The sequence below is a fragment of the Athalia rosae genome, chromosome 7 (assembly GCF_917208135.1).
Source record: "Athalia rosae chromosome 7, iyAthRosa1.1, whole genome shotgun sequence".
Classification (NCBI taxonomy): Eukaryota; Metazoa; Arthropoda; class Insecta; order Hymenoptera; family Athaliidae; genus Athalia; species Athalia rosae.
This window is the reverse complement of record NC_064032.1, coordinates 1,621,176-1,646,209: the sequence shown is the minus strand read 5'-3', so window position 1 is coordinate 1,646,209 and position 25,034 is coordinate 1,621,176. Positions and strand designations below refer to the sequence as shown.

The window sequence follows — 25,034 nt, the reverse complement described above, 5'->3', positions numbered from 1 at the left end:
TCAGGGTTTATTGATAAATAAACGTTTAAAAATACATGTTGGGACATCGCGATGCCGCTCACGGCTTTTTTCTTACGGATACATTCATCTCCTTATGATCGTAACGACTTAAAATAGTGTGCTTACAATACTCATATTTCGACGACCACTCAAACAATAATTCGATACCTCTTATTCAGCAATCAAAATGTACACAGTATGTTCACATGTATATCATAACTCATTTCCATAAGTAATTGGAACTATACCTCTATTCCTATCAACATTGTAATAATGATATAATAGTTCTTGCAAACTAAAAAATGCTCAACTCATTTATACAAGTATTCCGCACCGAACATATGATAGGTTCTGTAGATGCTCCGAGTACACTGTTGTATTCCCGACGAAAGGCCAGACTGCTTTGTAGGTTGTATGTTCATCTCCTGAAAAAGAGAGTCGAACGGAGGTGAGTGAGCCTCGGATATTTTTCAAAATTTGGAATAAAGATCTGTCGACAATTTCGTGCCGTGCAAAGCGATAAATGAGCCATAATTTCATAATTTCAATGGATAGATTGATTAGTTTGCTGTCTCGAAATCCCAAGCCTCAGATACACAAGAATAGTTATTCCGATTTCCGATGTCACGAAATTCAAAATGCATAACTCGCGTTATTTAACTGTGCAATTTATTGCACTTGAGGTACGTGAACCTATCGCAGAAATTTTTCTCCACAAATTCAATGCCATTCTAAAAATGAATTGATAAATACAATCCTTGACAAATATGAGGCTCACTATACAAATTTCCCTTGTTCTGCGTGAATTGAACAATTTTTCTCACTAATTTTATGATCACCCAGCAGACGTGTGCTTCTTTTTTCAGTCTCTCAAGGCTTCGCACAGCTCATCTTGCTCCAGCTTTAATCAGGCTTCCACTGAAGTGTAACAAAGAAATTACCTTTCGATCAACATTATCACTTAAACATGTGAATAGGAATCTGAAGTAATAGATGCATAAAAAGAAAATAAAATATAAGAGCGTTCGTAAGGATTTTTTTCTAAACAATCTACTCGCGATTAGCGTATTTTTTATGAATGTATTCCTGTATCTAACGATCAACGAAGAAAAATCTACAAACACCACGCCAAGGATCCGTCTTTCCTCCTTTTGTGTTACTAAATTATTCTTTGGTTTTCCATACGATATGATGAGGCATATATGCATGCACATGATCAGATGTCTCGGAACACCTTCGCGCCTGTCATGTTTCCCTGATACCACAATACATTTTTGGCCCAAACATGACTAGTTTAAGTTATTTCTATATATTTATAATGAGTTATGATAGCGTGAATGATACTATTATTTTGATTACCATCAAATAATTAATTTTATAGTTCTTAAAAAATAAATGTATACAGGATATTATATGTATATCGTAACTTCCATAAGGTGCTGCTCCTAGAGGTGAATACGAGATCTAAATTTGTTGGGACGTACGCACTAAAATCATTCACAAATTCGCTTCTTTTATCTGAAAATAAGCAATTAGTCATTCGGTATAAAAGCAATTAATTTTCCATCGTACTCATAGGTAAAAAAAAGATTTTCATGAAAAGACTTGCAAAAAATAAAGCCTAATGTTTGATAACAGCTTATACTAACCTGATACACAGTTCGTACAATTACAATTGTTTTGTCAATTGCAATTCGCAGATCCTAAATTAAATGCATGGGAAAAAAAACTGCAATAAAACTATATTTGTAAAATAGTTTTGCACGTAAATTTTGTAGATCGTTGATCTCGAGTAACTCACACACCTGAAACTTTGCTCACCTTTTTACATTCATATGTTTTTTTTGTTTTTTTTTTTTTTTTATAATTCTCAATAAACGAGGATTCTTCTTTTTTTATCCAGGTCAAAAGCAAATTTCAGGCGTAAGAGTAAAAATCGAGTTTATTTACCGAAATTGATTTCGGTAGATGATCCGATGCGATTTTAACATTTATACTTCTTCTTCCTGCAGGCCGTCTCTTCATGGAAATATAGCTGTTTCATAACGGATCGTGAATCGCAAGTAGATTATAAATCTTCTTCGTCCTATTTAATCCCAACTCCAGTAGCTCGGTTCTCTTTCCGTTGAAAAAAAAAAAAAAAATTACCTCCATTCCAGCTTTATCGTTCCATCGGATTATTTTTCATCCACACGGACGGATGGTAAATTTCAAACAAAAAACCAATGGCTCTTTTTTTCTATTTACTCATTTTTATCAACAATTACTTTACGATTTTATAAGTTGAAAGATTTATTCGCGAAGCTTTCGTCATTTAATTCGTTTCATTTTTTTCTTCTCTTCAGATACGGGTTAGATTTATACCGGTATTATTCAAATGTCGAACGACGAGAATGCACGGATAATAAAAAAAGTACGAATAAGTAATAGAATAAAATATAATAATAACATAATGGACATCTATTAATGAAAACTCTGACTGAACTTCCTCCCATTAGTGCGATATACATTGGATCGTTTACCGATCGTTTTCACGGTTCACGGTTCGGAGATTACTAATTTCATGTTATAAATAAGTATATTCGTATCTACATACATAGTTTTTAGTTTTAGCGACAAGCCTCGCGTCTCCTTGACCCGTCGCGTCACCCTGTTGCTGTATTTAGTCGATTACGGTACCGGAAGAACGTTACACGCTCCAGCGATCACGAGTGAGCCCCAATTGTCTAGGAAGTCGTTTCCGCTCTCTTGTTATAATAACGTACAGATATAATTCGACTCGTTGTTTTCAATTCGACTTAACGGTGACAAAAAGAAGTTTCGACGAAGTTGATTTACTAAAAGTTTAAAGAAAAAGTCGAGAAAATAAAGAAATACTCGTACGTTTCACTGAGACATTCGGCGACAAATGGAGACTTCAAACATTTATGCGTCACAGATATAAAACCACGCTTTTAGTTTTAAGACCGTCTGACCGGAAATCGCGTGTCTTTGACTCGTCGCCCTTCTCTCCTTTCTTCCGCACTCCTTTCGTTTTTCAATCTCTCGTCTTTTACGGTACTGAAAAATAACGAAAATACAAACGGTGCACGAGTGACCACTTGTCGCTTTATTTTTTTTTTCTTTTAAATCTCACGTTCTTCCCTCTCGATTCCGATGCGATGCGATGTGGTAAAGTCGAATACCGCGGACACACCTGAAACTTTGCTCACCCTAAATAAAATTAACGGGCAGAGCAAGGATTCAGGCCTAGCCGCGGTATCCAAATCCCATCGATCCTCTTGATGCGAAGAAAAAATTTTCAACGTCGATTAATCTGAATTATGACATCGCAAAATTTGAAATCTATCGATACCGATTGTAAACCTTTATGATTTTCGAATGCTCCTGTAAAATATTTGAATACCTTCGTCGCGGGTCGATGGTTGGCTCTTGATGTAGAATATAATATTATATAACAGATTCAATCGGGCAATGGACGCTAGAAAATCTTCTCAAGGGTTTCTCAAGATGATATCCCTATAGAGCGAATCTAATTCAATTGATCACGATGTGATTTCTTGAAGGAATAACATAGAAGGAAACAGAAAATATAAATCAAATAGAACGGAGTGAAATAAAATAGGGAACAAAGTAAAGGGTGAGGAGGTAAAGGGGTAGTTAGTTTCCTAGCAGAAGTTATAGTTACAATTTTTTTTTTTTTTCTATGTTTTTACCTCATATTCCGTTACAACGTTACATACGTATTTCGTTGATGCCGTCGTACTGGTGGGATATGAACGACTCGACGAAACGACCCCGGAGGGGCATCGTCAGCGACTCGACTCTTCCTTCGGCTAGATGCGACACTCGAGACAACGACGAACCGCCGTTTCTTCTACCGGGTAGTCTTTCCGAGCTGTATTGTACGCGTGGAAGAAGAATAGAAACTAAAAGGTGAAATACAATAAGTAAAAAGAAATGGGACTGGGAAAGAAACCTGGGAAAGTAACTCCTCTCTCGCGCGTACAAATAAAAATAAATAAACTGAAGATGGAACAGAAATAAAAAAAAAAAAAGAGAGAGACGGAGGAAGACAGAAAAATGACACGAAGGCGATCGCGCTTCGCAGAGAGAAGAAAATTATATCGGAAAACCTTCGAATCTCTCGAAGATATATATATATATATTTTTTCCCTCGACCATGGTACGAAGGATTCGAGATTTCGGAAGCTTGGTTTTTTTTCGGGACAGTTTCTCCTCTGGTTTCTTCAGCTGGAAGGAATCACGACGGAGAGAAATTTCAATGATTAAGGATGCATGGACTTCCGGTTCCCGTAAGTCCTCGCGGTAATAATCATTGTACACGTGGACAGGAATAGGAATGAGAATAAGAATATAAGGGGAGAGAAGACCAGTGAGTTTAAAGCGGTAAAGTACTATAGATATAGTTGAAGTCAGAGAGTAGAGGTGGTGCCCAGGGATCCTGGCAGGGGTCATACTCCGGTCACTGACACTGCCACAGAGAGTTCTTCCAACGGCGACTCGAGAGAACACTGAAACTCCACCGCGAAGCGAAGGTAGGTAGGTAGGTAGGTAGGTAGGTAGGTAGGTCCGTAAGAACGAACGATGAGAAGTGTACGGATGAGGTAGTTCCTTTTCCTTAGTATCTTCCTTTACTCTCTACTTTGGTCCGACGCGAGTCCTATCCGTGGCCACGTCGCGGTGAAACGCTATCCTTATAGTCGCCTCCGTCGTCGTCTGCTAGACGACCTTCTCTTATAACGTCCCCCCGTCATCCCATGGGGCGGATGAAGAAGACATGCGACAATTTGACCCGAACATTACAGTGCCCGGCAGGATTATATACCCACATACCACCGCCACTTTTATATCTCGAAGAATCGTACCTCCCTAGCTGTGGAAAAATTAAGATACATATACATATATATAATAAAAATCTCTTCCAGACCATTCTTTGTCAGCTTTATCATACCCCGTTTTTAACTAACGAAATACACGTGAGATTCACTGTGAGAATAATAAAGTAAGTTGCGAGAAGAGGGAACCGAAATTAACGCTGTGGGATTTTTGGTCGAATAATTGAAGGAACGTATCGACGGTTAGGAAAAGGAGAAGATTCTTTATGAAAAATTGAGATCAGAAACCGGTGAAATATAACGAGTGACGAACGGGTACAGCGTGGTTAAAATTTTTCGTTACGTTATTCCTTTGGCCGACGTTTCCTTGAAAATTCTCTGGCCATTTCGTTGAACGTTATCCGAGAAGATGAATATTATACACAAACGAACTCCGAACAAGTGGTATATATTTACATTCGCCATTCCCTCGGTTTACAGTTCGCTGAAATGAAACTAAACCGAACGAAGCTCAGCTGAACGAAAAAGCGTTTTGTCATAAATATCTAGGAGCTGTGAGACCGAGAGAATGAAATCAGGAGAGAGAAAAAAAAAGAACACTTGCGTGTGTATTATTCTTAGGGAATACCGAACAACCGACAAATCATATTGTATATTTCAAAAAAAAAACCAAACCACAAACGGAATAACCGCTGCTAACTTTCATTAAATTTGATAAATCCAGATACACATCACCTTTCTCTTTTCGCGTTTTTCATTCTCAATACTTCCACAGTCCCTCTTCCTCTCCACGGAATCTGCAATCTCGTACGTACGTACGGATAACGTGATATACGTTTCGTGAAATAATTTTGCTTTTTCGCTCCTACATTTATTTATTTAAATGTTTCATTTTTTTCCTTCCACTTCTACTCCTTTTTTTTTTCTACTCTTTCCTTTCAGAAATGACCTCGAAACTTCCGTTATTAGCGTACGCACGTACGACCCGGTGCAGGCATACCCACCCACGTATACCACCTCCTCTTGAAGCAATAGCAGCATTTTACTTCACATCGGTTGCCGTGGGGACAGGATGCGATGTGCTTACAGTCGAAACGTACGCCAAGGAATAAAAAATTTGAACGGATGAAAAACTGGAGAACGAATTTTTTCTCAGGGAATCCAGAATTTTATATTTTCTGCTTCCCTCCCTCAAATATCCTCGCCTCCATCTCTTCCATCTTCTCCTCTCCTCACCTGGAATCAGAGAAACCAAAAAAACGAAAGATTTTAATACGTCTGCAAAAACTTTTTCCCCTTTCTTTTTCTATCCTCTGAACATTAACGCTCTTTCTAGAAATATCCAACAGTCACATTGATCACGGATAAATTAACCAGGCGTCGAAGAATTTTTCTTTTATTTCTTTTTTTTTTCCCCCTTTCTCTCACGTCGTGTGATCCGAAGTACCATGTAATAATTTACACACGATATGATCCGAACGTGTCCATGAAACGATAACCGATTCGTCAACGCCGCTTTGAGAAAAGATCTGCTGCTTTTTTCCGTTTTACACACGAAGCGCGGTCGAAGCCTGAAGAAAGGAAGATAGAACGGGGTAAAGAAAGAGGAGGAAGAAAAAGAAGAGGAGGAAGAAAAAGAAAAAGGAGGAGAATCAGGTGGAAAAAGGGTAGAATGAGAGGAGGATGAATAAATACGTCCATTCTACGACGATCAGATCCATCCGAAACATAAAAACGTTTGCTCGCATCACTCGATGGCTCGCCTGCACCGCCACCGCCGCGAAGCAGTCGTGGGATTATCTCCGTGGCCTCCGTGAGCCGAAGAGTTCTTTGTGGCGTTCCCAAAGTAGGCCAAGCCCACTTCCGCTATGTACTATACGGTCTCACCGGGCAACAAAGACGCACACACCACTGACACAAATTGGTTAGAGCCGTATATTCCGTTGTTTCTCTTTTGGTTTTTATTTTTTGCCTTTTTTTTTTTTCCTAGTTTTTCGGTCTTTTTTTCTTCGTTCCTCATCATCCGATACCGTATGTACAGGTATATACCTATCCGTACGTATATATGTATTATATATGTATCTTATGAACCGCCATTCCCGATGACAGATGTTAATCACTCCTACTATGTATATTTACCTATGTGTAAAACTGATGGATATTTAAACCGTCTTCATTGTCATGTAATAAGGCGATCGTGGGTTTACGAAAAAAAAAGGGAAAAGTAATATTTTCTCATTTCTACTTTTGGTTATTTTATTTGAGGGCAAGTAGAACGAGTGAGCTAGGGGTGTTTTCGATCCGCGTTCAGTTTCCCCCCGGGGAGTGGGGCGATTCCTTAATTTTTATACATTTTTTTTTTCATTTTGATTATGATTTTTTTTAACTCGAGCTTTTTCCCCATCTTTTCCGAGGCCTGCGGTCGTTTCACTCGGGCGAAACGTTCTTACACATATAACTACTTATTTCTCTAGCAGTTCTGCGGCACTCTGCAAATGCAAAAGCAGCAAAAGCAGCAAAAGCAGAAGCAGAAGCGGCAACTGTACTTATAGGTATATAAGTATACATAGAAAATAAGTCGAGTTTTCTCGTGCGACTCGCGAAACGGTATATAAGAAGAAACTACCATCGCCATCGCCATCGCCATCGCCATCGCCATCGTCAACGGCAGAAAACAGTAGCCGCCAGAAAGTTAGTTCGTTCGTTCGCTGGGGTATAAAAATGAAAGAGAAAAAATAAAACGGAAAAAGAATTACAAAAAAAAAAAAAGGAAAGACTGAATAAATACTTGACCTATTACGAGTTCGGAATTACACGCGCGAGAAACGAGCCAAAATGAAATGAAGTGAGAGAAAATAAGATGAAATAAATCAATGGAGAAAAAAAAATCATGTCAATCGTGTGCATCGAGGATGTCTATGCATGTAGAAATATATACACGCCCCGCCATTATTCTTTCGTCTTTCCTTTATTATTTTGTAATCAGAAGGAAAGAAAAAATAAAGATAGAAAGATGTGAAATAATTTTGAAAGCTTTTAAAAAATATCGCGTGGTCACGTTTTGATTAAATATATAGCTGTGCACATATTGTCACAGCATATATTAAACGGTCAGTCGGAATTGAGCATATTTTACTTGTACATACGCATATATACACGAAATAGCTATATACCGGTGTGTATGTATTATTTTTTCGTACGATAAGTAAATTACCATTATATTCTTTATCTCCTCTTTTTTTATCTTAGGTACACGAGGGGTGTCCACACGTACATGAAAAAAGTAAATGAGAGTAAATGTATATTATGTACCCGGTATAAAACCGAGTACATGGAATATACATACATAAAAGCTCAGAAAATCTGTTCCGAGGATCTCGAGCACGTAATTCTGTACAAAAGTTCAGTTTTAAGCCTAAGATCGCGGCTACGGATAGCGCAGATCGTTCGTTCTTATAAAGTTACACATATGCATAATAGGTACGTACCTACGTACACATAGATCTAGATTCTCTGAAACTTTTAGTATCCCTTTACATTTTGATTTCTTTTTTTCGACTCCCTTTTCGGCTCTCTTTCATTCCCGGCTCATTAATTCATTTCGTTTCTTTCTGAGTTTTTTTCCTTTTTTTTTTCGGTTCCCTAAAACAAACGTTACACAACATCGCACGATCTTCGAGATCTCTGAATGAAAACCGAAAGATGAAAAATAAAAGGAAGGCAAAAAAAAATAAATCAAATTCTCTCTTCGACAAAGGCTTCGGTTTTCCTTTCCCTCTCTCTCTCGTCTTTTCGCAAGAGAATAGAATGACGAAAAATTGAATAGGATAAAATGGAAGCGACGGAGGATTGAAATAAAATAGAATAGACCGTAGGCATGAAGAACGGCATCAGCATCAGCATCAGCAGCAGCAGCAGCAGCAAAGATCAGAGAGAGTCTCAGAATAAGGGGTCGGCGACCGCGGGTGGGCCGCGAAGTAAAGATTTGCACACCGCGCGAGCGGCAGTAGTGGGTGGATAGTGGAAGTGAAGGAGGGTAGACCAAAGGCAGGTAGGAAGGGGTCCAGAAGTGGGGGGGAAAAAAGTATCTGAAACGAGTTGAGAGTCCCTGTTGAGCATATACGCGATCCAACGCACACATCCGCATACTTATATACCTATGTACGTAATGATATATATAGCCTATCAAGTTTTACGGGAGTAGGCCAACCAGCCAGCCCAACACATAAGAGTCAGTCGAGAGATTTATATGTCTTCGGTATATAGAGTATCATCATTCGAGCACTGCGCGTATGATATCATCGTGGGATTAAAAAAAAAAAATATATATATACATATATAATTTTTTTTTCATATCCGAACGCACATATTTGAGGAATTTTGAAGTTTCACAGTTTCGCTATATTTCCGTCGGATGAAAGAGGAAAAAAAAAAAAAAAAACCTCCCATCATTTCCGAATATCGTCGCGTAGCAAGGAAAAAAGAATTCATATACCTAGGTATACATTGAGCGGAAATAATTATAACGAAATAAATATATAAACGGTGTGTAAGCACATGTAACGTACGTGCGTAATTTGATAACGAAACTCTGATTATTACGAGCAAGACCGAAACTCAAAATGGATAATGATAATGAAACTAATAATAATAATAATGGTTATTTCGAGGGCGATCGTTATGAACCGTAAATCTATAAATAAAGTTTCTAGTTTAGATCGGTTCCACGTCTCGTCTTTCCATTCCCACGTGTTCCGCGATAACGAGATCCAAGAGAAAGTGGTGTACATATGCGCGTCTACATATGTATACCTATATACGTATCAAAATAGAATTTTCCGCATCATGTACCGAACTACGTACACACGTCACGCACGTGTATATATACATTTGTGTATTTTCATCCGTATACGAAAATTGAAAGGGTAAAGAAGAAGAAAAATCACAACGAACGAATACAGGGGCGACTGATCTGATTTCTCAGTGATTGTTTAATTTCTGTTTTTTTTTTTTCAATGATGATCAAACTCGATCATTTTCGTTTGTGCTGCCCTCGTTGAATTTTCAAATTTTCCTAGTTCCATCGAGCGTCGGTTTTCCGATATCTCTAACTTCGTGTGCGCGTGATTCATTTCATAACTCTCCGGGCTGTGCTACAGATCAGAAGAAAATACTCTCGAACTGCATCGCTGTATAGGTATACCTACACACTAACTGCGCGTGGGAATCTCAACTTTTTATACTCATACCACCATTGCAGCGATAGTTTGTTCGTTTAAAATAGGCGTGTACCATATATACCGTAAACGCGACCTAACTTCGAGTCTGCCAAAGCGCTCCCTCCCTTCCCTCTGCTGCACCTGTATTATCCCATCGTTTTCCCTCCTTCTTTCTGTTGCAACGTTTTTTTTTTTTTTTGAGAACTTTTTTCAAAATCCGATGCGTCGATCGCTGATCCGAAATTATATCGTATGCCCCGATTTTGTTTGTTCCGCTGGATTTTCGTTACATTTTTTTTTTCAAATCCCTCTTCCACTAGTTTTGTTCTGGTACCGATAATGGCTAGTCATCGACAGTGAATATTTACAGTATGTCGTTATACCTACAGGTATATAAATACATACGAAAGGAAGTTAACCTAACATCCGGTTTTAATGTACTTCCGGCACATGTCATATACACACATAGGTACGTACGTACGCATCATAATATCTACATGTGTAAAACATACGTCATACACCGTACAGATTGTATAATCTGCTCGCGATTTCGCCCAATAAATCGCACACCTAATTTACTAGCGAAAAAATAAATTTTTCTTTTTAAAAAAAAAACACCCGCTATTTTTCATCTCGATCGAAATTCCATCGCGACTAATAAAAATGGGATTTTTTCATCGATTTTTTGTTAATTTTGAGAACTACGTTCGAGCCTCTGATTTTTCTATTTCTTCAACTTATTCAGTTCTTTTTTTCAACCAGAAAGTTCGTACCCGTTGGAGCTATGGGGTTGGTGGTTGAAGAGCAGAGGGTCTAAAAAGTTACGCTGCTTGTTCCCAGTTATCGATTTCACCTGGCCACTGTGTTTCGAGTCTGACGCATTATATAGATTGTACATAGTCGTCGTCGTCGTGGATGTGTAATGTGAGTGGGGAAAAAAGAAAAAATATCAGTCCGGTATTAGAAGGTGAAAAAATTTGTTCAACGCTCGAAATCGTAACTAAATGACATCGAAACGATTTATCTAGTCCACATAGATTCGCTGTATAAAATACGCGTGCATGTAAAGGTACATGGTATCCCGTGTACGTAGGAACGTGATAAGTTTCTGTTTTCCGACATTTTTCTTATTTTTTTTTATTTGCTGCTTTTTTTTTTATCCCGCCCCACCAACAGGGAGGGTAGCTTAGCACCGGAAAGTCACGAAAGTAGCTTTTGTTTACACGGGAATAGAAGGAAAAGAGAAAAAAAAAAAAAAAAGAAAGAAAAAACCGATCGCGAAACCCAAAAAATACATAAAACTGTACAGTACATATGTACTCGTAGGTATATACGCGCCAAGGGAGGGAAAAGCCTTATTTTCCCCCTCGTAGCTCAATCGCTCTCTTTTTTTCCTTTTACAACCCCTTCCTACTCCTACGTCATATATATTTTTCCCATTCCTCGTTCCCCAGACGGAAATTGACTCCACTGACGAACAAACATTTTATATTATAGGGTTACTTTGTAAATAACTCCGTCACCTTTGACAATTACACCGCACACCCCGCGACCCTTATACACATAAATACGTGCAGGGATATGCCTACACGCATTCGATTAATAGATGCACGTTTATAAAAATGGGAATAAGAGAGAAAAAAAAAAACGATTCTTCGTTTTCGGTGATTCTCCTTATTCCTTTTTCGTCGATTTTCATTCCATCTGTTTCGTCATTCTCAACGAATCGCTGCAGAGGAGGTGCGACGGAAAAAAGGAGCGAACAATTTTGGATTTAATTTCTTTTTCCAAGCATATTTTTGTTCCCCTTTAATCATTTTTTATTTCTATTTCTTGTTTTTCACTTTCTTTGAAGCGCTCGGGCGACGGACGATGCGGGTGTGAAACCGTTTAATTGAGAACGCAAAGAGTTCGGTTGGGTGATTTAAATTTTGAACAGGGGGTAGGGATGAAAATGGTAAAAGGAACTGCTCCATTTGCTACTGCACACAATTAGCTCTGTACAAACCGTACACACGTATATATGCTCACAACAGATATACATATTCATGTATACACATAATACGGCGTATACATATGTATACGGCGGTGTACATGGGCGCGAACTTTGCGGCGGTACGGAGAGAACGGCGGGCTCTTCATTTACGCGCGATTAATTTCATTCAGAAGTTTCGCGAAAGCTTTAAAACCATGCCGGATCAAATACTGCACTTTTCCATATACCTGCACACCTATCTATGTACAAGTGCATCTGCAAAACCTCCATTGTACGTACGTAGATCGGCGAATTCGTCGCGTTTATTGCTTTTCATCGTTATATTCATTGATCACGAATAACGATGATGAAATTGTGGCTTTTTTTTTTCTTTTCGCTCAAACATTGAACCCAATTTTTTTCCCTGCGCGAAGAAATTAACACGCATATTTCGCGGTTGAAGTGTGGAGGGAAATGAATGAGAGGGTAAAAAATGAAAAAAAAAAAAAGATGGCTGCGCGAGTGCAAGTAGAAGAGGTCAGATACGCGAGCGGCAACTCCCATCGCAGGCATTTTCGTGTAATATACATAAATGTATATATGTATATATATATATATATAAAGATGAGGAGACATAAAAGAATATAGAGATGTGTATGTGTAGTATATACGTATAGTTATAGGTATGTACGTGCGTACATACGGAGGTCTGCAACTTAGTGGACTTCGCGTTTGCAGCGGGCGCGCGGTGACGGCGCTAACCATCGGTAGCGTTTGGGATTATTTTTAGCCGTTGCGAGCACGTTTACTAGAGAACGAGGGGTTGGGTGGGGTTTTGTACATATATACAGATAGTTATATACACATAAACACACGTATAACGCATCGAGTCTGTTCAGCAGAAGCCCGATGCCTGGAATCTGCTCAACCGAAGCCTGTACCCGGAGCCTTATACTACCACCGGTTGAAAAAGCCTGAAACGTAAATCGTGAGTTTCGAAAAACGAGAGCGTTAAACAACACCGACTCCGATCCCTCCTGTGGATCCCGAGGCCCGCGGAAACCCAAAAAAATAAAAAATAAAATAATCGATGACTCGAAAGAAAGAGATGGAAAAAAACAAAATAACTTCAACCCCCCTCAGCTTTCTACCTTTTTCTTTTCTGATTACGTTTCTAATATGTAATATACATATGTGCTGTAGTTGCAAAAGGTGGGGATTTACACATATGTACATATGAATTTTGATTATGTACGTAAAACGTAACCGGGTGCAAAGCGTTTGAAAAAAAATGCAGGTGCAACGGTAACGGCAACGGTAACGACCGCGTACCACCGCCCTGCTGTTTCTTTGTGATATATCTGCACCCTTTCAAAAAGGAAAGAAAAAAAAAGGAAGAAAAAAAAATGATGATTGCCCTTATTTTCATTAATTATCTTTTTTCCATCACCTCGGTTATCGGATGAGTCAAGTGTACGTAACGTTGCATTGTGCAATCCTTGGTAGACTTGCATCACTGATGAAATGAGAGGAGAAAAAACAAAAAAAAAAAAAAAACCAACAAAATGAGTAAAAAAAACAAAGAAGGATGAGAAAAATATACACGTCTCTACTCTTGGTTTTATACGCTGACAAATTCACATGATGTCACACAACGCTGTATATATATATATATACGTTATTCTACGATATCATGCACGGAGGTTTTTATTCTTATACACACGCCCACGTCTAATATAAAGACACGACTGCGTTAATGAAATAATTCGACGCTGGTATTAACATATATGTTTGCATATATGTACGTACGTAAGTTCCTATGTAACGTATGTCATATACAAGTATGCCGTAACATCGGCGTGCGCTGGTATAATGTACTCATCGGAACTAGTACTTGGAATATATTCAAATTAATTTTTTTTTATACCAATATTAATATTACCATTTATTAGGACGCGAGTAATTCTAGTGCAGTCGGTCAACGATCTCGTAAACTGAAAATTGAGAATCTGATCGAATGAGGAGTGAAAAAAAAAAGAACAATACATCGACATCAACCTATGCAAGTGTGTGGAAATGGGAGAAGAGAGAAGATAAAAAATGACGAATAAAACGCGTAATTAAGACACGACGATGATTCACGCGCAATCTATGCGCGGTGTACGAATGTATATAATATATATAATATTCAATAATTGCGATTGATTGATCGATTAATTAATTAATGAATCATATCTGACGCCGCGTGTATGAAATTCAGGACTTACATGGGGTGCCGATGAATATAATATACACATCGAATCATGCATCGGATGCGATATGTTGCGTGCGTATAAACGAATACACGTAACGATAAAAATAGAATCTATGACGTTATAACGTAACAAGATTCTAAATAAATTGCATCGACGTGATGAAAACGAATTTGCATATTATCCGTGCTCTTTGTGCTACGTGTGTAACCCCCCGTATGCACGTACGTGTACGTATGTACATAATACGCGATTGGTGCAGTTAAATATTTGCCAAAATTTATCACACCTTCGTTTAGACGGGACATCATTTTTCAGGTATATATAAAACGAATTAGGTAGAAAAATTGGATATACAAATAAATAAATGAATAAGATCGACGGCTACGTTTGCTGTTTATTTTATCGTTGATTCCCATCGCGGTAAAGTATGAGTTTAAATTATATATATATATATAAAAAATCAGCGCAATTATGTGGAGAATATGGAGTTATTATACGGACATGCGAGAGAATATCGAAAGGTCAAGTTGTACACCGATGTGTGTATCGAATATGTACGTAAAACGATCGGCGAATGCCCACGAAGCGGGGCATTCGCGACGATATATAAAATTCTAACGCTCTAAAAACGGAATTGCTTTGGAATTGATTTACGAGTGGGCGCCGCCCGGCCGCGTCGCGTCGCTCGCGATCATCATCATCATCGTCGTCGTCGTCGTCGTCGTCATTTTACCGTATTCGTTATTTTATATACGCACACATAGCTATGCGTCGATAGAACGGAGTAAATAATTCGAAATTTCCAAAATTATCGCACAAAATCACGGCGGCACAAAATCTGCACCGACTTCACGCCTACAAAAACTTGTCGATAATTTTCTGATTTTTATACGCCGTGTGCGATACATGGATATTAAAATACACAGGTATACATACACTTATGTATCTTTTCTGATAGAATGCAGACCGTTTGCCAGAATCCATAATAATATTATTTCGCGATACGGGAGGTACGGGTTGCGTTGAAAAAAAAACTCCGTCAAAATCAACGATCCGAAACTCCCTTTTTCGTGCCTCCCCTAAAATTCCGTCTCTCTCTCTCTCTCTCTCTTCCTGCTTATATCACCAAAAGTTCTCTTCAATTTCTTCAGAGTTCCTCTCTTTTTGTTTCTTTTCTTTTTTTTTTTCCTTTTACTACACGGCCACCTGTTTGAGACAGGTGGGCAACTTCCCTACTCTTTTTCTTCCGGATATACATACAGATAGGTACATACCATATGTAAATAGATATATACATATAAAACGTAACGTCGAGCATCGGGTCCTTTTTATGTACGGTAGATATCATATATACATAAATCTATGTAACTACGGATACATACGATGTGGGAAAAAAAAAAAAAAAAAACCCAGCCGAGGCACGCGCCAGAGAAGAAGCACGATTTTATTTTTCCCCTTTTTCGATGTTAGTTACAGCCGGTAAAAAGCGCGGGAGCATTTGAGGATACAAAAATCCGGAGAATAATTGAAGACAAACAATTTTTGGTAGGGAGATTATTACAACCTGACCTGAGTCAAAACGCACCGCGATTACACGAGACACGAGTATGAAATAAAATGATAATCAATGAGAGCCAAAGATGGAAAATAAGTTGAAAACTGAATAATAAAAATTGATTAGATTTATCGGTGTTCGGTGATTGAATATCTCGAATCTTCTATCCACACCTGATCACGTACGTACGTTTATTTATCATCGGCCATGTCATATTTTGAACGGAATGACAGCGTGGACTATTATAGAATTAACGGTGCAGAGGTAGGTACGTACGTATACATACGCGCGTTATTGCTCACGACTAACATTAAACTGCTTCTATTATATTTCTAATAAATATTCCAACGTAAGCGCAAGTGTGTGTTGGAATATGTTTGACATCCACCTATGCAACGTACGTACATTAATGTCTACCTATACACGTCGTTGCACGGTAAAGATCGAGGTGATTCACGAGTCGACGCAACGTTATAAGATCGTTCGTTTCGCGGGTTCGGTCAGAAATTCATCTTACACACATATATATGTATATGTATTAAACTACCGACTTATGTGGTATACATTAAACGAACAAAGCGAGCTACTGTGCTGTACACTTTTTCCATTTTTTTTTCTTCCTTCATGAATCCGGAACAGAGACGCCATTATGGCGAACATTACTTAACGTACGTATACAAGTGGATTGGGATATAATTTTCACGTTTATGGTCTGGCATTGGCTGCTGAATTTATTTCGTGCGCTGGAATTGAAGAGGAGATGAAATTCCGAAATTCCTTTTCGAACAAATGGAAAGAAAATAATCGGCAAAACCGATGCAACGATATTTCGGAAAACTCGGAATCCTCCCCCGTAGGCGTTTCTACACCCTTGCATATTTTCACCGCGAAAAAGTAAGTACATCTACGGTGAGAAACTTTCGTTGTACGATAATACGCTGGTTACACGGATGTACGTGCGTGTGTATACGCTCTAGAAATATGGGGTAATATTACAGTTTTCCGGTGGGCGATAACGAAACTGCTTTTACCCGCTGCGTTTTCGCGAGGTAACCCGCCGCTCTGCGGTTGAAAATAGTGGGAGAGATAGCGTAAGAAAGGGAAAAAAAGGCGTAAAAGTGGGAAGGGCGCGGAACGGAGTAGATGAGAATGTTGAGCCGCGCGAAGTGCCCAAGGGCGTCTAGGAAAAGCGGCGCGTATAATACAGAGCCAACAAGCACGGACTACGACGCTATGCACTTTAGAGCCGAACGATCCTATCTAATAGTTGAGATGATGCTCTAAAACCGCACGGAATTTAGTTACGTAAACCCGCTTTTCCAACCCCTGCGCTACGGGGTGGACGACGACGTTCGATAATCCCGACGAACAAAATAGACAGAGATTTTCATTTCGTGTACGGGGTCGTAAAAGTGCTCTCTCTCTCTTTACAGGAGGCGCGCGTTACGTTTCAACCCTTCGGTGTCTCTCTCTCTCTCTATCTCTCTACGTGCCCGTTACGCAATAAATGCTGATTACGATCGCGACAATGACGATGACACGTGTGACGCGCTATGACAATTGCGTGAGCTACGTGAATACGAACGGGAAGTTTTTTTTTTGTTTTTTTTTTTTGGGTTCCGTAATAGCCGGTATAGAGAGCACACGTACGGCACAGAACAAAGTTAGAGAAATAAGCGAGAGAGAGAGAGAGGAGTAGGTGGAGGATGAGGAAGAAGACGACGAAGAAGAGTAGGAGGAGGAGTTCTCTCGCTAAGATTTAGGACGATGAGTTAACTTATACAGCGACTCTTATTTTATTCTCTTTTCTTTTTTTTTTGTTCCTTTCGTCTTCTTTTCCTTCTTATTCTTCACGCCTCGAAGAGCCAACTAACTGCGCTCATCCGGCGCGCCTCGTTGACGTCCCTTTTATAACATGTAACATATTTGAAGAAAAGACAGAAAAAAAGCTAGTTGAGCATCATCTTTTTCATTTACAGCTAATACGTAATATCTATATAAGTCTACGCTTGATTACGATGTATACTGAGAAACCGACGCACATTGATCTATTTTATCATTCATTTTTTGAATTTTAACCTTTCTCTCTTTTTTTCCATTTTTTTTTTCGTAACGGACGTAATGTATTTCGCATGTTAATCAGAGTCATCGGGAAGTCTCTCTCGGTTGGGATGAGGAAATTTCGGCAAAAAAAATCGTCAAATATTAAAAATCTTCGCGATCGAGAATAGAGCGGTTCTATACGTATATATGTGATTATATTTCAATATAACAAGGAGCGTATAACTCGGATACATATATACCTATATATACATATAAATATAAAAGGGAGAATTATCAACGTCGTGGTAGCGGCTCGGCGCCGGGGCGCGGTTTATTAAAAGCTTCGCGATGCGGATGAAGACAAAAGACGAAAATTATGAGTGACTGTTCGGTCGCGGTACGTACTGTACCATACAAGGTTCGTTTTAGTTATGTACATAAGAAATGTACATAACATATATACACGTACATTCTACAGTCTATGATGTACCGCTGCGGAAGAATCGCGGACAGAAAATACCAGAAAACCGATCGTTCGCCATTTTGATCCTTTTTTTCTTTTGCTCGCTGCACAAATCAACCATTTTATCTTCGATCGGTCGATTAACGAACGATTATTATTCTCTATTTCGGAAACATTGAATCAAAGAAAATGAATAAAATTGCGAAACTTGCGGAGGACCGAAAAAGCGTAAGGGATGAAAAAGAAAAGATAAAATAAAAGTGGGAGAGTGGTAAATTTTCTATCGGGCAAAATTCCGATGGTATTTCAGGGGGAGGAAGAGAACAGCGCGGGGAGAAACGTCTTCGGGGACTTCGCCACCGGATCCCGGACGACTGACAGCCAATCTCAGCGTAGCTAGGGGCAACGGTAAACGCATTAGGCTCACCAAGTCCGGGTTTTCACCCCCCCCCCCCCCCCCCCCCGTATAACCTGGTTATAGAAGATCATCGCCAAGAAGACGGTGGCGGTGGTGGCGGCTACGTGGATACGCGTTTTCCTGCAGGATGTGTATCGCACCTGAAAGCCCTTGTCGTTGGCTGGTGCGATCTCCTTGCAAAACTGGCGGAAATGGAAAATAAAACTAACTCCGCGACGCTCAGTCGTTGCCAATGGACGAGAAAAGATTTATTATAGATATCCAAGGGGGGGGGGGGGTGAAGAAAGGAAAAAAGAATGATTTTTGTCCATCTCTTTTTTGCTTTCTCGATTCAGCTTTTTTACAGGTACATAAGCATCCTTGACGAGGATATTACACTCGACGAGAGATACCTGCAGTGCACTGTACCTACTTTCCGGGTTAGGTGAGAATAAAAGAACGGGGGGGAAAGAAAAATTAGGATAAAAAGAAAGAAAATGATGGAAGTTACACTCGCTTGGAGTGTATGAGAATTTCGTACTTTTTTTCTTCCATTCTTTCTTTCTTTCCATACAATACAATGGAAGAAAATCGATAACTGATAACTCCTGAATTAAGTTCACCGTATTACCTACATAGCTTTACGAGAGGTATATTATAATTGGAAAAGACAGTCAGTCGAACGGACATTTCGCGATGCCCTTTTATACCGTGTACCTAACTTTTCTTTCTTTTTTTCTCTCTTTTCTTTTTTCCACGATAAATTTATCTCTCAGACCGCAACGGAGATTCCTTTCCCACTGCGTGTCCTTCTTTTTCAATTTCTTTTTTGGCATTTTTTTGGCACTTCTAGCGACGGAAAAAGAATTGAAAAAAAAAAAAAAATAATAAGAAAGAAAAGTGATTCTTCCACTTGTCCAATCACGATACACGTATATACATACCACGAAATTATGTACATACGTAGCGGTGTGCAAAAATGCCTTGATATAAGTATGTATATAATATAACTACGAGGATCGTAAAATCCTTATCTCGAAGCCCCGAGCTTTTTATGCTTACTTCGCGAGTTTCCCCGATCTAAAATTCCGAATCCTTTTCAACGCTATTTAGCTCGGCTTCAAAGTCCTTCAAGGTGAAGAAGGTGGAGAAAAAGAAGACGAAGTAGAAGCTCTGATCGTTATCAGAGTGAGGCGAGCTTTCATATCAGACGTAACGTATACACCCTATACCTGTACACGTAAAGTAGGTAAAAGACGCTAATGAAAATGGAATTGCTACTACTTCGTCACGACTAACCAGCCGCGGGATTATTCGACTTTCGGCATTTTTACATCCCCACGTCCTGCAGCGACCGCGATCACCCCGAAGTACCGTAAACGCTAAAAAAATCTGCCATTATTTCCCAAATTCGGATTCAGAGAACGTTTTTTTCTTTCTCTTTCCCTCCTTATGCGATCATCAGGAACGTTGAGAGAAGAGACAGAAATTTTACAGAAAATTGTAGTACGATCTCTTTATTTGTTTCTCAAAAGAGAAAAGGATAAACTTCTTCGAAGGAGCACCCTGGGATCTTAAAATTTTTATCCCGAGGATAACAAGGACGTTGCACAAAACAAATGCAAAGAACGAAACGAAGAAGGACTGATTATCGTCATCGTCGGAATAGAAACTACGTCAATTGAAACGGCAACGAAGTGTGAAGGTGTAAAAAGCCGAGTATCGCGATAATTATAATAGTTGCAGTTGCAGAAGTGCGGCACTTGCGACTATACACATGTGAAACGCACACCTCCACGTAGATGCATCGGTGGACGTGGTACACAAGCATTTCAAGAAGAGTACACGACGACGACGACGACGACGACGACGACGGCACTCGTACTGCACCTGTGCATTAGTAACAATAACAAGGAACGCATGAAAAACAAGGCAAACAACAACGACGACTGCAACAAAAATGGGGGGGGGGGGAAAAAAAAAACCAAAAAAAAAAACGACAAAACGAAGCGCATTGCATGCGCGATGAATGAACAAACGCAAGTGAATTGCCACCTCAGTGCACTGCTTGCTACAACGAGTCCTCTTCATTCGCTAACTCTTCTCTCTCTCTCTACACTCCAGTGTTCTGTTTCAAATCCGCACATAATTCGCGAGCAACCTACTTTACGTGTATTACAGGTGCACGCGTATCGAATAACGTTGAGATTTCAAGTGCGTATTACTTCTCGAGACAAACTCCGCGGCTGAATTTCAAACGACCGGCCTATCCGTCGCGGATTTAGAGTCGCTCGGAAGAAAGAAAGGATGGAAACATCCGCGAGGAAGAGAAAATGTTGAAAAGCCCGGGATCAAACATTTCCCAATCAATTTTACGAGTCTGGGACAAAATCGGCGGTAGCCACGTCGTTTTTGCTCTTGATCAGTTTCGACGAAAGTGAATAAGGCGATAACGATAACGATCGCGGTAATAATAAGAGCGTAGAGAGAAATGGAGCTTTTAAAGGGTAGCTGGTCGTACGAATCATGTGCGTTAAATTCACACAGTATACGTAACGATATTTCATGACTGTTGCCCGGGTGTTTTAGATCGCTTAGAAAACTCACGAGCTAAAATACAACGTGTGAGCTAAGCGAAACAAGATGAGAAATTACGTCATGCTTATTGCACGTATATATTTATAACACATACAACGTACATTTGCACATACAGTTGTACAGTGTATACACCCATTATTTTATATCGTAACTCAACTAGCGAGGACGTAATTGTTAACAAATTTTTCACATAAGTTTTGTTAGAGAAAAATAGAATGAGGCAAATTATCGTTCGATTTGGTAAAAAAAAATTTTCAGAAAGTTATTTCTTTTTAATTGATACGCGAGTGAAAAAATTTACCTCATTCGATTCTGATTTAGATTTGGAATTTCGCTTCGTCTTTACGCAAAGGATAAATATACGTGTTACGCGTGTATACAGATATACGCAAGTCCTGACGATATGTTAAACGTGCGCCTCGCTTCCATACCAGTGCATTATTGTTGTTTGAATATAGTTATTACTATCACGTGAACTAGATCTTGAATTTAAATCATCTCGAACACCGTGGCAGCCAGTCGCAGTATGTCCGTCCATAGGCAGTAGTCGTTGTTGTTAAATAAGGTCGATCGTTAAGTTCTTCCCACATACAAAGTACGCTACGTACCGTCGACATACGTGTGCACATGTATAACAGAAGGAAGAAGAAGACCAAGAATAAGAAGGTGCAGATGTGACAATTTACAATGATGCATGTGGAGACGAGTACTTACGGAAAAGAGAAAAAAAAAAAAAAACACATTTTTAAATAGAAAAACTAAAGCACACGAAGACGGGCAATTTACGATTCTCGTCCACTCTCATCTCGTCTCTCGCTTGGTCCAGATAATATGGATACGGTCCGCTGGAATTTTAATATTGCGATAATGATAATAACAATTGTTACGCCAATCCTCCCTCGTTCATCTAATACACGTTGGATGAATTAAAAGTCGACACGCACACGACCAGCTAGAAACCGAACACACACGCGCGGCTGAACGTCTTCACTTTCCTCCATCTTTTAATTAGCACGATACGACGACGACTACTACGACGATTACGACGGCGATGACTATTTGAAAAGAAAATAAATAAATAATAATAAAATCATTCCACTCAACCGACGATGTAGCGGTGTACAGGTAACGTGTAAAAATCTGGCTGAAAAAATTGTTAACAACCCCGTCACGTATTTGAACGAAGCTCGTTATCGATCGAGGAAAAAAATGCAGAGAAAAGAAAAAACCGATTAGCCAACTCTAATCGACGTGACGGTTGGATTTCATAATAGGAGATTATATTTTCCTCGTACATGAAACGAAGGAGGGACAAACAAATAAAATCCAATCAAATAAAGAACTCTGAAAATTGACCGTTCGATTTTAAATATTTTTTGTTCTCAGTCGGACCGATCGATTATCGGTTTTATTCAAAAAAATAACGACAAGATAACTTTTCTTTTTTTTTTTTTTATCATTCTTTTTCGTACGTGTACCTTTACGGATGCCGATGAAAAAATAAAAAAGGATCGGTTCAACTGGATATGAAACTAAATATTAACGATCAAAGGAGAATGAGCAAAGAGAACGAGGGAGTGCGAGGGATCGAGAGAGATTGAGATAGAGAGAAGGATCCCGTCTGATTTCTCCTATTCAATCAAGAGTGAATTTTATCGTCAATTTATAAAGAGGAGTAAGTTCGCCCCGTGTACGTAGTGTACGTATACGTACATCGGCTTTACATTATAAACATACACCCTTCGTTACTAACTGAATGGGCCTAATAACAGGGCATCGGTTCTACCTATACGTAGTTACGTACGACATATGTGTCCATGCGTTATAAATTATGAACGAAACGGCGAAGAGAGAAGGTAAGAAGAAAAAAATCAAAATAAAATCAGTGCGTCTGATCATCGTCTGCATGAGAAATATCGCGACCTTAATTCCGATCGCTGCAGTTGATTGGGAAGAACTTGAAGAAGAAAAAAAAAAAAGGCAAGGAGCGATAAGTTTCAAATTCGACGTGCGATAAAAAACTAAAACAAAGAGACGAAATGAAATATCGGGGGGAGGAGGGGAAAAAAGGACTTTTGACAGATGTCAAAAAGGTATCGTATAAAAGTACGGTACGAGTAGCGGACCCGAAAAGAATCGGCTCCGGTTTCTCGACCGCGTTGGCGTCTTAGAAAATATTAAGTAGTCTGTGCGGTGGGTATCGCGAGAAAAAGTATACGAGTAATATGGTGAATCGAGTGACACTGGTTTGATAGTTTTTTTTCGTCTAGTTTTTTTAGTATTGTATCCATTCTTTCGATTTTTTTTTTCGTTTTTTTGGGAGGCGGTTTACAGAGAGAGACACGGAACGAACGGATCGGCGAGAGCTTGAGTACCTAATACCGCGACACGTCGATTATTGTTAACGGTTTCTATGGCGACTATAATGCGGATTGCGACGTAGGGTTTCTATGGGAACGAATGATCGAGATTATACGAATTGCGAATCTCTCGTAACGTTGACGATCAATTTCATTTAATTTTTTTTTTTTTCCTTTCGAAAAGAAGAGAAGGAAATTTGTTCTTCTCTTCTTTTCGTTCTTGTTATATTTTACCAACCGGATGATTAGTCAGACTATGCGAACGATGTACATTGCGTTCGACAATCATTCCGATGATGGGAAAAAATTTTTTGTTCAAATTTGAAGTAAAAGAAAAAGAACGAAAAAACTCAATATGTGGTAAACTTGCTGCACTCACCGTGTCGATGAGAAACGAGTCGTTTTGTACGTACATCACACGCGGAAGAAAATTGAATCCTCGGGGTGAAAAATCTGTTTGAAAAAAAAAAGTGAGAAATGAAAAAAAAAAAATTATCGTAATCCGAAATCCCATTAGAAATTATGTAGTCCTCGTTAACCAAACTGTCACCCCGCGTTGCATTTTACAATCATTTACTTCTTTTTTCGTTTTTCTCCTTCCCTCTTTCATTCTTCCTCTTTTTGGTTTTTCGATAATCAAAATTCGTCCGAAACGCGGATGTTACAGTTTCGATTTTTGACGAAACCGACCGAAGTTACAATGAGATGGAAAAAATTTCATAAAATCAAACGAAACGAAGTAGACGAAAAAGAAATTCGCGATACGTAGACAAAGTTGACCGTATCGAATTTTGTAAGATGGAAAAAAAAGAAAAAAAATCCGCGCGTTCTCATCTTTGAATTTCGTCCTAAGTTGTTTTTTTTTTTTTAGATTCGATACGAAGATTTCCTTATTTTTTTTTTATCCGCTTTACTTCTGACGGGTTGTCATATCACGACCGCGGTGGGTACTTTTAGTGCGGTCGTTATTCAATAATATAATATCACCTGAATTTAGTTGCGACCGCGTAACCTGCGGGTCCGACGGTTTGACCGCAACTGTGCCGTCTCTGTTTTAGGTCGGGCGCGCAGGATCTAGTCGGATAAAATCGTGAATTGTTCGGACGACGTCGGTCCCCGTCGATAGCTTGGTTCGGCCAGCAGTCGCGGGGGAGTGACGTAAAAAATAGGGACAGATGGCGCTTCTGCGACGAGTTGCGTTTTTCATAACCGGAGGAAATAACGCACCACGGCAGGGAAGGGGAGGAGAAAAAAAAAATCAAAAAAAACGAACGAGAAATAAGAAAACTAGAAAAACTCCAATGGAACAA

General features: G+C 39.2%; 1 long non-coding RNA gene across 2 annotated transcripts; it reads right to left on the bottom strand.

The window, feature by feature from the left end:
* Positions 1 to 155: 155 nt before the first annotated feature.
* LOC110116854 lies at positions 156 to 24,821 on the bottom strand. Of its 2 annotated transcripts, XR_007279244.1 has the most exons (5): positions 24,712 to 24,821; positions 24,104 to 24,177; positions 5,595 to 6,095; positions 825 to 4,897; positions 156 to 425 (listed from the first exon to the last, which is right to left on the bottom strand). It is a non-coding gene; the product is annotated as an uncharacterized LOC110116854 (long non-coding RNA). The 2 variants fall into 2 exon arrangements; XR_002305519.2 differs by having other exon boundaries at positions 156 to 4,897; positions 24,712 to 24,813.
* Positions 24,822 to 25,034: the final 213 nt, after the last annotated feature.